Source organism: Moschus berezovskii, chromosome 1 (assembly GCF_049115385.1).
Source record: "Moschus berezovskii isolate FMDL1 chromosome 1, NW_MosBer_1.0, whole genome shotgun sequence".
In the NCBI taxonomy this organism is placed as follows: domain Eukaryota; kingdom Metazoa; phylum Chordata; class Mammalia; order Artiodactyla; family Moschidae; genus Moschus; species Moschus berezovskii.
Window position 1 is genome coordinate 126,994,961 of NC_142460.1, and position 17,280 is coordinate 127,012,240.

Genomic DNA, 17,280 nt, shown 5'->3' on the forward strand with positions numbered 1-17,280 from the left:
AACTTGAAGCACGGGTGGTCTTTCTGTGGAGGTCGGAATATATCAACTGAGGTTCCAATTCAGGGACTGGCCTCATCTCAGTGGGTTACAAGGCACTGGGGTATTCCTTTTTATTCCCTGATTTTTCACTTAGGATAAATTCCTAAAATTGAGTCAAATTATATAAATCAATGTAGTAAATTTCTCTATCCTAGTCTCCAGAATGTTGAGATTTACATCAAATAATGAATCTAAACAATTTATGATATAGTTTAACTTATAATAATACATGAATTATCATTTCCACATGCAATGCAAATTTAAAAATTATGGTGTTATTAATGAAGTCACTTTAAATGTTGATCAACATATCTCATCATGGTCATCAGCAAAAGTCAGGTTATCACCTAAATTAAATCTTTGATTATGGTCTTCCAGTTCCCATCAAGATGCTACAACTCTATTCCTGAAGATAAATATCCCCAGACAGAACAAAACAAACTAGCGTTAGAAATCTCAGAAAGGTGGAAAAAATATGGGCTACCTAGGGACCTTAGGCTTTGAGGAATGACATGATGATACTTCTTTAGATTTCTTTCTTGCCTCCCAAACATACCAGATAGATATTTACCGAGGCTTCTAATCCAGAACTGCCAACAAGCACACACACAAAAAGTTCCCAAAAAGCCAGCTTCTCTAGTTGAAGGATTTGGAAGTGAGTGGTGTAACGGAACTTAAAATCTTTACCGCAATGCTTTATTCTACGTCAGCCAATTATCAGTGAAAGCAATTACCTCGCCTATGATTTCAAATGGGTGCATATAAATTGCTCATCTTTCACCTCACACCCAGCCCACATCCCACAAATGCAGGTGGTGCATCCTGACTCTGACTGGGTGGCATTGGAAGGGTCTTGTGGTAAGGTGACTCCCACATCGCTTTGAACCGGGCAGTGCTCTGACTAGCCAGTCTGGGTACTGCCAGAATCAGCAGGGAACAGTAGCAATAAGATTCAACAAGGCCGTGCCAATTGGGTTTAGCATTCCACTGTCCCCTACCTCTTCTACTGGCAGAGTGGAGAGATGGATCTCCAATCTCACTTGGCAAGAAAAAGACTGAACAAGACTGAACAAGACAGTAAAGAATCTTCCAGGAGACCTGGGCTCAATGCTGCATCAGGAAGATCCCTAGAGAGGGGAATGGCTACCAAGTCCAGTATTCTTGCCTGGAGAATTCCAGGACAAGAGGAACCTGGTGGGCTACAGTCTATGAAGTCACAAAGAGTCAGAACGACCAGTGACTAACACTTCACTTTCAGTGGGAGGCAGGGTACTTGGCACTCTATTCTCCTCCCCATGGTGTCAGCAGGGCTCAGTGGAACCTTAAGCCTCCACTCTCCTTAAGTATCAACAGGATTGAGCAAGGGAAGTGGAGATAAGGATAATCGGTAATTGATTTCTCCCTTTTTCTAGGGTTGGTGATGCTCAGTAGGGGGCTGAGCCTCCACACCTACCTGGAGTTAGTAAGGAGGATTAATGTGAGCTAGGTGGCAGTCAGCTTTCCCTCCCCTCAATGCTGATGACTGAGGATTCCAGTTGGCTTCCCCACACATCTACTGTCAGCAATGCTTGGGTATGGCTGACACGGCCCCTACCAACTAAGATACAGTGGGCATCAATGCTCCACTTTACACAGAAATGTACCAGCAAGGACCAAACAGGCTGATTGGACTTTCACACCACCAGAGGGAAATGTTTAAGTGAATGGAAACATATAGCACCAATATCTTGGTAAAGAAATTTTACCAACTGGAATATATATTATAAAGATTCAGCCATTATGACCTATTATTTTAAGTCTGGCAATTACTATTTAAAATTCAATTTGTAAAAAGCATAAGTACTTTTAAGTAACCTCTCTACTTAGCTGATATACAGGATTGGAAAAAAACATTCCTGTATTTATAAAATTAAATTACTTGGTAATATAAAATTTTACATTCTTGAAATTTCTGTTAGTCTAATCACTGAAGTTCTTAAAAACTAAATCAATGCTATTAAAATGAAAAATGCAGTTCTAAATGTTTGAATGTACATTTGAAAGTATTTACTTACCTAAGTTTGTAACTGGGGGTAATTATTAAAGATCCTTAAAAGTGATTACTCAAATATGCCAGTACAGAATAAACAATGAGCTTAAAATGATAAGGAAGAGCTAAATGTTCATATTTCTAAGTGTACTATCAACTTTTTAAATTCAACATAAACATGATTATTCTTAATAGAAATCAAGGTCAGCATATTCTGACCCTGCAGGGATGTGTCCAGTGATTCTTCCTAACTTCACTCTCCCTGTTTGTAGATAATGTACTTTCTGAGAGGCAGAATTTATTTTCAGATTGCATCTGAGTAGTTTGATATGCCTAGAACTCTTCTCCTTAAATTCTAATTAATCAAGGAAAACTACCACAAGTACATGTACATGTTCCACAATGCTACCTTTTACATTCTGTCTAGTATTTGCCAGTTTCTTCCTCTAAAGGATACAATCTAATCCTATGTCTCATTTGTGCCAAATAATATTTTTGTTAATAAGAAAACAATCTGTTAAGCCAGCCATGTAATATTTCTTTGCATTTCTTATATAGTTTTTAATATTTAAAGCAATAATGCATGATACATATTGAGATCCTTTTTATTGACAGAGGAATAAGAAGATGCATAGAGTAAGAAAACTGAGTTCACATTTCTGATACCTGTGAAGTTAAGTTTCAAATCCTAGTATCTCAAAATCTCTGTCCTTTTTGCTGCATAGCAACTATCCATCTTTTATAATCTCATGATATGTAAGTATGTATTCTGCAGTTATTCCTAATTCTCAGTTACACACAAATGGTCAACTTTTTTTTTTTAATCCCATTAAAATGAAAGACCTAGACAGTCAATTTTAAAATTTCTGAAATCAAGATTTAAACCCTCCCTTAAGTACCAGAGATTTGCCAATCTAAAGATCTTCTATAACACAATTAATTTTATCCTAGTGTTAAATCTCCACTGGGCCTGGCCTTTCTCCCTCTTTTGCCCTTCTCCAGTAAAAGATCCATTTTAGACTCTGCTCTTAGACAGTTGACATGGGACTGAAGTCATTGCATCCAAGTTAGGGCCATCTTCTCTGGGAATTTGGCCTAAATCATTATAGACAATGACTCATATAGGGCATAAAGACTTTTAGCCCAAAATTAGACATGGTCTATAAAATACACCATCACAGCAAACAGTTCAGCCAGATTTCTGTCTGCTTTCTTACGAAAAGAAATAAAAAAATAATTAGGCATTTTGGATGATCTTGAATTTCCTTTGTATTGACCTGAAATATTTTAAAGAAACTAATGAAAAATAAGATATAAAGTGATGATGTAAGCTCCGGTTTGTAGATTTTTTTCAGTAAAAAGAACACAGAAAGCAACTAAATCTTGCAATTGAAAAATGAATAATGAAGAAATCTAAAAAATTAGATGACAATTATTACCATTACTTCTTTACTAAAGTCTTATAGAATTCTCTTTCACTATTGCCTAAAAATAAATGAAATAAAGAAAACAAATGAACCCAACTCTGTGATTAGAAACAAAGGTGACTATAAAGAAAATTTGCTTATCCATAATGATGTTTATATTCAACTTATACTGTTTTATGTTGAAAAAAAATCATTTTTCTCCTAATTCAAAATTTAAGATATATATATATATATATATTTCACTTCATACATAATAAATAATAAAATAACTTTATTATAAATTATATTAATGAATAAAATAAAAACAGTTTAATGTGTTCTTCAAATAGGAAGAACCTACAAGACACAAAGTTATTCTTACTGCTATTCTGTACCAAATATACATTTTTTAAATGTTGAAACTCACTTCTTTTCCAGGATACAAGAAAAAAAAAAATCAATATATTTCTCACAGTAATCTTTACCCTTTTCTGAATTAACCTCTTTATTAAGAAGTTATGTTTTTACAAAAGGAGAAAGATGTGAGAGTGAGAAAGAGAATAAGAGAAGTAAAAAATATAAAATACAATGTGGTCCTTTCATCTCTCATGTAATTGAAATTAGGCATGTGTATGTGAAAATAAACAATATGTTTGTCCATTTGAACATCAAATATATCACTGCAAATTTCAGTATACCACAGTGGGTACACATTAAAATCTTAAAGAGGTGGATAAAAGTCATATTAAGTGGAATTTGAATGAGAACACTATGATATCAAGCTTCTCAAGAGCAGTAATTGATCTTAAGAAAACAGCATATCAAGCCTTCACATTTCTGATGATTTTTCTTTTCAACTTGTGCAGGTTGATTGCCAAGCTATGAAGGTAGAAATATCTCACTTTTTGCTTTCTTTCTTTTTTTCCATCTCCACTAATGGAAGGTATGCACTGGCGAAGTAACATAGGAATAAAAGGAAATGGTACACATGGGGAAGAGACGTTACAGCATTAGAATTATGTGCCATGTCTAGACAGCAATCAATAGACCCTGAGGAGAATGGTGCTGGGCAGGATGCATGTGAGGTTGCCAGGAAAAATAGAATAAATAGATTTTTTAAGTGTCTTAAGAATGGCAATGTCATCAGGCATTTCACAGATCTATTGAGTTCTTGAAAAATTAATAATAAAGCATAAAAATTAAGGTGATCACTAAGTCTATGAAACACAAAAAGTAAAAATTTATTGTACAAATGATATAAATTTGTTTTATCATTTTGTTTTTAGAATACAAAATAATGTCCCCCAATTTAGCCAAATAATGTTTTATACCACTTTAAGGAAAGTGAGGAAAGCAAAGTGAGAGTAGGGTAGTAAAACTCCACAAATTTCATAGAATAATCAATAGACACTGCCTTATAAACCTACTGTACTACATTCTGCAGCCATAAATATCAGAAGAAATACCCAGCTTAAAATTGTTAAAACCAGTTTATCTTAGGAGTAGCGATAAGAGCCAGGAAAGAGACTGCAGTTATTAACAATAATTATTAAATTACATAAATATTTAATATATTTCAATATTTGTAAATGTATTGATTTTACAAATAGATTTTTAAAATTTTTAAGAAATAACACCTAGGTCCTAATATAAGATATGGTATTTCTGAAGAAATTTGTTGTAAGAGTAGTTTAGGACTGTTTTTAGAATGAATGATAATATGTGATTAATTTTCATACCCTTAAGCTGATTTCATTATTCTTAATTAATATTGCTGTTGGCATTATAATTTTTTTTTAATTTTTATTGGAGGTTAATTATTTTACAATATTATATTGGTTGATTTTGCCATACATTGACATAAATCTGCCCCGGGTGTACATGAGTTCCCCTTCCCGAACCCTCCTCCCACCTCCCTCCTCGTCTTATCCTCCCTCTGGGTCATACCCGCACACCAGCCCCAAGCATCCTGTAGCATGCATCGACCCTGAACTGGCGATTCGTTTCACATATGATAATATACGTGTTTCAATGCCATTCTCCCAAATCATCCCACCCTCACCCTCTCCCACAGGGTCCCAAAAACTGTTCTATACATCTGTGTCTCTTTTGCTGTCTCGTATACAGGGTTATCATTACCATCTTTCTAAATTCCATATATATGCATTAGTATACTGTATTGGTGTTTTTCTTTCTGGCTTACTTCACTTTGTATAATAGGCTCTAGTTTCATCCACCTCATTAGAACTGATTCAAATGCATTGTTTTTAATGGCTGAGTAATACTCCATTGTGTATATATACCAAAGCTTTCTTATCCATTCGTCTGCAGATGGACATCTAGGTTGCTTCCATGTTCTGGCTATTATAAACAGTGCTGCGATAAACATTGGAGTACACGTGTCTCTTTCAATTCTGGTTTCCTCGGTGTGTATGCCCAGGAGTGTGATTGCTGGATCATATGGCAGTTCTATTTCCAGTTTTTTAAGTAACCTCCACACTGTTCTCCATAGTGGCTGTACTAGTTTGCATTCCCACTTATTTTAAACTAAAGCTAAAGACTGTTCTAAATGCCTACGTCTCTTTTGCAGTCTCTTATACAGGGTTCAGGGTTCATTTAGAACAGTCTTTGGGACTCTGTGGGAGAGGGTGAAGGTGGAATGATTGGGGAGAATGGAATTGTAGTATGTATATTATCATAAGTGACCACTCCAGGTTCGACACATAAATTTTCCTCTGTTCATTTCTTTGCATTTGTGCTTTTTTAATAAAATTCTTTTTTAGAAATAAAAATAAATAAATAAATAAACTAAAGCTAAAAGAAAAATGCATCCATGCATTGTAGGAGGTGAGAATATTATAATAACTACAAGCTTGTACTTTTTCCCTTTACAGTGTCTGTGCACTGTAAATAAAGAAAAACCCCAGGAGGGGAATAAAAGGAAGAAGAAGAAAAAAAAGTTTATAACATGAACTTGTAGAAATGGAAAGAGTGCCATGTCTCAAATGACAACCAAACAAAAATACAACAGGGCCAGTAATTTCAAACATATCCCAACACAGGAGATTGTATCTATATACCTAGTTTCCTGAGGTTATTGATACTAAGGAGCCCAGTCCATCTCAGTTGGTGAATTCTAATTGCGACCCCATGAATCACAGGACACCAGGCCTCCCTGTCCATCACCAACTCCCGGAGTTCACTAAAACTCATGTCCATCGAGTCAGTGATGCCATCCAGCCATCTCATTCTCTGTCGTCCCCTTCTCCTCCTGTCCCCAATCCCTCCCAGCATCAGAGTCTTTTCCAGTGAGTCAATTCGTCGCATGAGGTGGCTAAAGTATTGGAGTTTCAGCTTTAGCATCAGTCCTTCCAATGAACACACAGGATTGATCTCCTTTAGAATGGACTGATTGATCTCCTTGCAGTCCAAGGGACTCTCAAGAGTCTTCTCCAACACCACAGTTCAAAAGCATCAATTCTTCGGCAATCAGTTTTCTTCACAGTCCAACTGTCACATCCATACATGACCACTGGAAAAACCATTAAAGTCATGTAATACTTCATTATAAGTATTTTTTAGTAAGGTACCATCCCTTACCTCTTTTTTTCCTTTCCCCTAATTTACTTTTTCTGATAAGTTCATTTATACCACTTAACATTTTTATCTCACCCTTTTAAAAGCACAATGTGGTTTAAAACTGCTCGGGACTGGTGTTCTGGGATGAACCAGAGGGATGGGATGGGAAGGGAGGTGGGAGGGGGGTTCAAGATGGGGAACACATGTACACCCAGGACAGATTCATGTCAATGTATGGCAAAACCAATGCAATAATGTAAAGTAAAAAAAAAAAAAAAAGTAAAAAGTAGAATTATTTCCATCGGTTGCTTAAGTACTTTCATCTCACTGTCACTGGGGTGTTATTACTAAATTCTTTACCAGCATTAGAAAGTCACTGTATAACATGTGGGAGCTTACCAGGTGTTCATTCATAAAGAATCCACTTGGCAGTGCCAGAAACACAGGAGACACTGGTTAAATCCCCGGGCTGGGAAGGTCCCCTAGAATAGCTGGCAACCCACTCCAGTATTCTTGCCTGTAAAATCCAATGCATAGAGGAGCCTGGCAGGCTAAGGTCCATAGGGTTGCAAAGAGTCAGACCCAAGCGAGCAACTGAACATGCAGCACATATAACATTTTGTACAAAGTACTTAAATTTCAAAATCAAAACTACTCATCCTTTATTTTCTAGCTCTTAAAATATTGGATGGCATCACCAACTCAATGGACAAGAGTTTGGGTAAATTTCGGGAGTTGGTGATGGACAGGGAGGCCTGGCATGCTGCGGTTCATGGGGTTGCAAAGAGATACGACTGAGCAACTGACCTGAACTGAATTGAAAATACAGTGCATTATTTTCATTACTATCCTCATTTACCTGGGTATTCTTACATTTAACTCAAAAGTATACAGTAAATTTCAGCCATGGATAAATTTCTATGCTAGGAATGCAGGAACATAGGTATTAATAAGACTTTAGTCAGATTGTCTTAAGTATGCTTTAAGATAAGAAAAGCATGAACTGCATACATGGAGATTAAATACTATTAATAAATGTTGTCTTATATTTAAACAGATGATTGAGAAGTTTTGAGTTTTTTTCTTTTATCTATACCTGTCTCTTTACACTTTTCTATATATCAAACAGCTTACATAATTTCAACAGCAAAGAAAAAGACGTATGCAAATAAAACCATGTAGCAAATAGGACAAGGCTGCATGTCATAAGTCTTGAGAAAAACAGGTATAAATGAGCACAGGCAGTCAAGTATAACTGAATACACTGTGCAAAAGTAAATGTACAAGGAGAGAGTGTCATGTTGTAAATTAGACCACTGAAGAGCAAGTTGATTAAAAAATTATTTTGGAGAGCAAAATGTTGTGAGGAACAAAATGTTGTGACTGAAACTTCATTTTGTTTTTACATCACGACTGATCTCCTTTGGTATTATAACTATAAAATTAATTCAATCTTTCCAGACCACAAAAAGACAATAGATAAAACAGATATTAGACTTTTCTCTTCACCAGTATAGGGTGACTTCAGATCTTAAAACTTGTAATACAACATGAAATTGAGTGCCATAAAGACCGAATTGATCAAATGAAATACAATTTTTTTTTTTTCAAACTCTATCACATGCAGCCCATCTACATGGCTGGGATTAGTAGTTTCTACTCTTCCCTGGTGGCTCAGAGGTTAAAGCGTCTGCCTCCAATGCGGGAGATCCAGGTTCAATCCCTGGGTCGGGAAGATCCCCTGGAGAAGGAAACGGTAACCCACTCCAGTATTCTTGCCTGGAGAATCCCATGGACGGAGAAGCCTGGTAGGCTACAGTCCACGGGGTCGCAAAGAGTCGGACACGACTGAGCGACGGAACAGAACAGAACTCCATACGTGTGTGCTTAGTGACTAAGATATATCTGACACTTCTGTGACCCCACCCACCAGGCTCCTCTGTCCACAGGATTTCCCAGGCAAGAATACTGGAGTGGGTTGCCATTTCATTCTTCAGGGTGTCTTCCTGACTCAGGGATCAAACTTGTGTCTCCTGTGTCTCCTGCATTGGCAGACATTCTTTACTAACAAAGCTAGTAGAGGTGATGGAATTCCAGTTGAGCTATTTTAAATCCTAAAAGATGATGCTGTGAAAGTGCTGCACTCAAAATGCCAGTGAATTTGGGAAACACAGCAGTGGCCACAGGACTAGAAAAGGTCAGTCTTCATTCCAATCCCAAAGAAAGGCAATGCCAAAGAATGCTCAAACTACCGCACAATTGCACTCATCTCACACGCTAGTAAAGTAATTCTCAAAATTCTCCAAGCCAGGCTTCAGCAATATGTGAACTGTGAACTCCCAGATGTTCAAGCAGGTTTTAGAAAAGGCAGAGGCAAAAGAGATCAAATTACCAACATCCGCTGGACCATGGAGAAAGAAAGAGAGTTCAGAAAAACATCTATTTCTGCTTCATTGACTATGCCAAATCCTTTGCCTGTGTGGATCACAGCAAACTGTGGAAAATTCAGAAAGACATGGGAATCCCAGATCACCTGACCTGCCTCTTGAGAAACCTGTATGCAGGTCAGGAAGCAACAGTCAGAACTGTACATGGAAGAACAGACTGGTTAAACAGGAAAAGGAGTACACCAAGGTTGTATATTGTCACCCTGCTTATTTAACTTATATGCAGAGTACATCATGAGGAACGCTGGACTGGAAGAAGCACAAGCTGGAATCAAGATTGCTGGGAGAAATATCAATAACCTCAGATATGCATATCACACCACCCTTATGGCAGAAAGTGAAGAGGAACTCAAAGGCCTCTTGATGAAAGTGAAAGAGGAGAGTGAAAAGGTTGGCTTGAAGCTCAACATTCAGAAAACAAAGATCATGGCATCTGGTCCCATCACTTCATGGGAAATAGATGGGGTAACGGTGGAAACAGTGTCAAACTTTATTTTGGGGGGCTCCAAAATCACTGTGGATGCTGATTGCAGTCAGGAAATTAAAAGATGCTTACTCCTTGGAAGGAAAGTTATGACCAACCTTGATAGTATATTAAAAAGCAGAGACATTACTTTGCCAACATAGGTCCGTCTGTCAAGGCTATGGTTTTTCCCGTGGTCATGTATGGATGTGAGAGTTGGACTGTGAAGAAAGCTGAACAGCAAAGAATTGATGCTTTTGAACTGTGGTGTTGGAGATGACTCTTGAGAGTCCCTTGGACTGCAAGGAGATCCAACCAGTCCATTATAAAGGAGATCAGTCCTGGATGTTCATTGGAAGGACTGATGCTAAAGTTGAAACTGCAATACTTTGGCCACCTCATGTGACGAGTTAACTCACTGGAAAAGACTCTGATGCTGGGAAAGATTGGGGGCAGGAGGAGAAGGGGACGACAGAGAATGAGATGGCTGGATGGCATCACTGACTTGATGGACATGAATTTGAGTGAACTCCGGGAACTGGTGATGGACAGGGAGGCCAGGCATGCTGTGATTCATGGGGTCGCAAAGAGTAGGACACGACTGAGCGACTGAATTGAACTGAACTGACCGAACCCCCTAGGAAGCCCAGTTTCTTCTCCAGATCCCACTAAAACTATAGACCATGAATTACACCATACCAGATAGTAGCACAGTTTCTCTTTCCTAGCTCATCTATCAATAATCCTCTATCCTAAGTGTCTCATAGATAATTCTCTGTGTCCTCTCCACCACAATTTAGTCTCTGTGGTCTCTCCTGATATCACCTCTGGCATCCACTTCTTCCCAGAAGTCCCTAATTTTATTTGGATAATATATATTATGTTGATTACTGCAGTACCTCCTAAGTTTTCTCCTTGATTCCTTATTTACACATTTCAAACTATTCTCCACATTGGGTTGCTAGTAATACACATGCAATCATAACATTATCATCATCATTACAATGATACTATCCACTAATGTAAGCACTCTATGTGCTTTGCTTTGATTCATGTTTTTTTCATATATATTTACTCAATTTTTCATCATTGTAAGCTCTGTGTTAAGTACTATTACGAGATCCATTTTAAAAGTGAAGAGTGAAAAATATACACATATAAATTACATTGCTGTTGTTGTTTTGTAGCTAAGCTGTATCTGGCTCTTTTGAAACCTTATGGATTATAGCCCACCAGGCTACTCTGTCCTGGGGATTTCCCAGAAGGAATAGAATACTAGAATGGGTTGCCATTTTCTTCTCCAGGAGATCTTCCTGACCCAGGGATCAAACTTGTGTCACTTGTGTCTCCTGCATTGGCAGGCAAATTCTTTATCCCTGAGCCACCAAGGAAGCCCATAAATTGTATACCTATACAATAAGTTTCATATAGTGTGTGTGTGTATTCAACTAAAATACAGAGTAGATCTAAGTATTAACATCATAAAAATAAATGATAATTAAAATGTGTTGAAAAAGATTCAAAACGGTGCTTAATCTTTCAGTAAGATGTGCTTCAGTGTGGAATAGTTCAAAGCATCAAGAAGCCATTATTTCAATGGTTTTCAGACTTTCTGAGATTATTATACATGCCTACAGAATAATTTCCTACATGTTTAACCCTTTTGTCCTTTGAAGCTATCACTCGATGCCAAGTCTTATATATAAGGTAAGAAATTTATCGATTCAGGTGTTATGAGGCCTCGGTCAAACAAGAAAATCATGTTTAATTATAATGGACTCTCTCTCTTCCTCCCATCTCTTCTCCCTCTCTCTGTGTTTTAATACATAAATGGATTTTGACCATAATTATGATAATGATAATTAAAGCAAATGATATTTGGCAACTACATAACTTTTTATTTTTTAATCTAGTATAAAAATATGAACTCTATACACATTCAGATTATGTTTGTGTCCAGATTCTGACAATTACCAGCCATGTGACAATGACTGGGCTTCCCTTGTGGCTCAGCTTGTAAAGAATCTGCCTGCAATGCAGGAGACCTGGGTTCGATCCCTGGGTTGGGAAGATCCCCTGGAGAAGGGAAAGGCTACCCACTCCAGTATTCTGGCCTGGAGAATTCCATGGACTGTATAGTCCTTGGGTTTGCAAAGAGTCGGACACGACTGAGTGACTTTCACTTCACTTGTGACAATGATTAAGCTACTTAATATTTTTGATGATCACTTTCTTGATTCATTAGACTAGGATATTACACATAGAGATACTGCAAGGACTGAATATAAGCAGAGTTCACTATGCCTGGCCAACTTACACAGTCTTAGAATGATTTAGCCCCACTGAGGTATACAGAGAACATGTGCTTTCTGGGTAGGATTCACAGTTACATAGGAATTATCACTGGAAATCAACCCTTTACTCAAGAGAAAAACTAAAGTTGCATAGTTTTTTGTTTTGTTTTGTTTTAATTTTTAAATCTCTTAGATTGTTCTCTTTTGAAACAGTTTATTTGAAAAAGAAAATAAAACCAAACTGATATATCAATTATCAGAATAAATAGACCCCATTGTGGGCTTGTTAAATTCAAAGGAATGAACATGTTTTTTGAAAAAATAATCCAGGTGCATTGAATCAAATATGTGCTATCTTCTGCTATTTCCTTGAAGATCACAAATCCCAAGACAGGTACACATTTACAGACTGTCAATTCAAAGTTAATGTAACAGTCAAAGGGTTTAGAGATATCTCACTGCTTTCTCATCTCTTATGGCTTCTTTAACGCACACCTATAGTTCTGATTTGAGACTCCCCGCAAAAGTAGCATTACCACTTCCTGTAGTACTAGCCTACTCTTATTTACTCAAGTTTGGATATTTCCTAATGTCTTATGTTATTAAATTACTTCATCTTTTATTTTTAATGACATGTCAATATCTGATAGAATCTTCCAGTTTGTGAAGCTCAGAAATGGCAATCACCAAACTTGGATTACAGTTTTATTGCAAGGGAATTTTAACATCTCAATATTTTAACACATCTCATACAGAAAATATGACTTCTCAGCACAGCAAAAGAAATGGTCCAAAAAATGAAAAGGCAACATATGGCATGGGAAAAATATTTGCATAACACATATCTTATAAGGTATTAATATTCAAAACATATAAGAAAATCAAACAGTTCACAGCAAAAACAAGCAAGCAAACAAATAATCCAATTTTTAAATGGGCAAAAAACACAAAAATTTTTTTTAAAGAAGACACTAAAATGGGCAACAAGAACATGAAAGTTTGTCAACATCACTAATCATTGTTGCTGCTGCTGCTGCTAAGTCGCTTCAGTCGTGTCCGACTCTGTGTGACCCCGTACATGGCAGCCCACCAGGCTCCACCATCCCTAGGATTCTCCAGGCAAGAACACTGGAGTGGGTTGCCATTTCCTTCTCCAATGCATGAAAGTGAAAAGTGAAAGTGAAGTCGCTCAGTCATGTCCAACTCTTAGAGACTCCATGAACTACAGCATACCAGGCTCCTCCACCCATGGGATTTTCCATGCAAGAGTACTGGAGTGGGTTGCCATTGCCTTCTCTGTTACTAATCATTAGAAAAATGCAAATCAAAACCACAATGAGTTATTACCTCACACATTTTAGAATGGTTGCTATCAAAAAGACACACGATAGCAAGTGTTGGTGAGAATGTGGAGAAAAGGGAACCCCTGAACAATGTTGGTGGGCATGTGAGTTAATTAACGTAGCCATTATGGAAAACCATAAAGAGATTCCTCAAAAAATTAAAAGTAGAACTACTATATTATCCAAAAATTCTAATCTTAGGTATATATCTAAAGGAAATTAAATCTCTATGTTGGAGACCAGACTGTACTTCCATCTTCACTGCAGCATTATTTACAATAGTCAAAACATGGAAACAATGTAAGTGCTCATCATGGATGAATAAACAAAGCGTGATACATACAGACACATGAACACACACAGTTGAACATTGTTCAGCCATAGAAAACTAGAAAGACCTGTCATTGGTCACAGTTTGGATAAGCCCTAAGAGCATTAAGTGAACTGAAATAAGTCAGAAAAAGACAATACCATATGATCTCACTTATATGTAGAATTTAAAAACTGCAAACTCTTAGAAAATAGGTTTTTGCTAGAGGCAAGGAATGGAGAGTAGGGAAAATGGGTAAAGGTGTTCAAAAGTTAGAAATTTCCAGGTATAAGATAAATAAGTTGTGTGGATATATATATATAGTGATTATAGTTAATAATAATGTACTGTATATTTGACAGTTGCTAAGATAATAGTTCTCATCACCAGAGAAGATAATTTTAACTACTTGAGGTGGTGATGTTAACTAAGCAAATTATGGTTATGGTTTTACAATAAATACATATAGTAAATTATTATGTTGTATACCTTAAACTTGGGTTTCTCTGGTGACAGATGGCAAAGAATTTGCCTGCAATGCTGGAGACCTGGATTCAATCCCTGGATTGGGAAGACCTCCTGGAGGAGGGCATGGCAACCCACTCCAGTATACTTGCCTGGAGAATCCCCATGGACAGAGGAGCCTGGTGAGCTACAATCCATGGGGTTGCAAAGAGGCAAACACAACCGAGTGACTAAGAAGAGCACAGCACAGCACAGCATATACCTTAAATTCATAACATGTAATATATCAATTGCTTTCAATGTATGGATGTGAAAGTTGGACTGTGAAAAAAGCTGATCACCGAAGAATTGATGCTTTTGAACTGTGATTCTGGAGAAGACTCTTGAGACTACCTTGGATGGCAAGGAGATCCAACCAGTCCATTCTAAAGGAGATCAATCCTGGGTGTTCATTAGAAGGACTGATGCTATAGCTGAAACTCCAATACTTTGGCCACATCACGCGACGAGCTGACTCACTGGAAAAGACTCTGATGATGGGAAGGATTGGGGGCGGGAGGAGAAGGGGACGACAGAGAATGAGATGGCTGGATGGTATAACCGACTTGATGGACATGAGTCTGAGTGAACTCCGGGAGTTGGTGATGGACAGGGAGGCCTGGCGTGCTGTGATTCATGGGGTTGCAAAGAGTCAGACACGACTGAGCGACTGAACTGAACTGAACTGAACTGAATATGTCAATTATATCTTAGTAAAACTGAGAGGAAAAAACAAAGTCATGAAAGATTTTTTTTAAATGACTTCAAAATGTTAGATCAGTTCTGCCAGAATGCTTAATTATTTTCTCTGAGTTGCAACTACTGAGTAGATTTATTTTTTGTACCTCACTTTATGTTCAATCAAACTGCATTACTAGATCAAAGACAAATATAGAGGAGTTGAAGAGACAGATATTACTTTTAAGATGTTTCTGAGTCTCATTGATTTTCTTTTTAAAGTGAGTATAAATGATGCAAACAGGAAAGAACAACTTATTTGGTGACTCAGAACATTACCTCATTGTTGAGAATGTCACCACAGTCAAGACAACAATTATACTTTTTCAGTTGCAGAATAATGTTTTTTCACATAATACCTTTTAAATTGTCAGGACTCCATAATGCATGTTGGAAATATTATCATTAATATAAAAGAGAGAGTTCAGATCAGAATAAAGCAGAGATGAAGCATTTGATTTGTTTCTAATGAAATTTTACTAATCACCTGTCTAGGCAAGACATATCAAATTGGAGTGTATGGTTGGGAATCAGAATAATTATAAGATTCCAGTCTTAAATATCATTTTCTAATGCTGCAATTCTTTAATCTGTAATTGTTAGTGCATGAATGCACTCAGTAGTGGAAATTTTAATAACTCACCAACAAACAACACTGATTAATACATATATCTAACAAATCACAAAAATTTTCTGTAGACAATAGTTTTCTATATTTTGTTTAAAAGTGTTAATAATTAATATATTATAAACTGGTGAAGTTTTTTCGCCCTACCTGAGATCAGTTTAGGGAATTTCATTAGACAGTTGGTAGCAGAGATGACCAGTCACCTATCCAAGCTCTGGTCTTCCTTTCCTCTTTTCTAACAGAAGTCTTGTTTTATTGAGGGTTACACTAAACCCTGTAAAAAATTATGTTTTGTAATATCTCTCACAGTTGTTTCAGGCATGTGACAAGGCATTCAAGTCAGTATTTATAGAATGAAGGCTAAGAGAACAGAGACTACTGCTGCCATTTTTCTATTTCCGTGTTTCTTATGTTTTATTTTTAATGAATCCACATGATGGCAGGAACTCCAGAAACTTCATATCCTAAAATGAATAAATATTATGTGGTATTATTATTTACAGTATCAAAAAGGAAAAAGCTCATGTTTTAATATCCCAGCATCATCACATCTCTGCCAATATACAGAGATTTTTAATCCTTTAGTATAAAATGAATTTTTATGTGGTTTTCAACACTGAAATTTTGGAGTTTCAAACTTAAGAAACCAAATATAGACCTAACGTATATATGTATATTTTAAATGTTCAATCTGAAAAATCAAATAAGTCCTTCTATATGAGCACTTAAACTAATTCTCCTCAAAAAGGAGATACTTAAAATGAAATATTTATTCTTAATAAGATTACAGAAAATATTAAATATAAGAGGAGGAAAGGTCAGAATAAAGAAGTAATGAAATTTCTCTTTTCCAGTAATAATGAGCTGAATTATTCAGAAAAAAAGAAATGAAAACCACTCTAATGAAATTTAAAAATGCTTTAAAATTTATTTTAAAAATTTTGGACATGTTAAAAAAAAAGATAATAAGGGAATATTTAACCAATAATTAAAGAAAATAAACCCAGAGTTGAATAAAGTATTTACAGCTTTTGCTTTCAATGCATTTGCCATTACTGTTCAACTTTAAATTCATTTTGAAAGTCTCATCAATACAAGGGGGATTAGAAAACAAAACATAAAACCTTTCAAGGTATGGAACTATAATAAAGCACTCTCCTTCAAAATTGAAATGAGAACACTAAGTTCTATAAACTAAGCAACAGATAGACCACATGCAAAACAGTTGTTCTAAGGAAAATTTCCCACAAATTACCCATCGGCAGGATGACCCATGTTACATTAAAATTTGAACTTAGACTCAGGTAGTCCAAAGTTTCTAAGAGGAGCAAAAGCAAATATCCTCTGAAAGAAAATATTTACATGCTGCTGCTGCTAAGTCACTTCAGTCGTGTCCGACTCTGTGCGACCCCACAGACGAAGCCCACCAGGCTCCCCTGTCCCTGGGATTCTCCAGGCATGCTAGGTTTCATATTATTTCTTCAAAAGCATAATAACTAA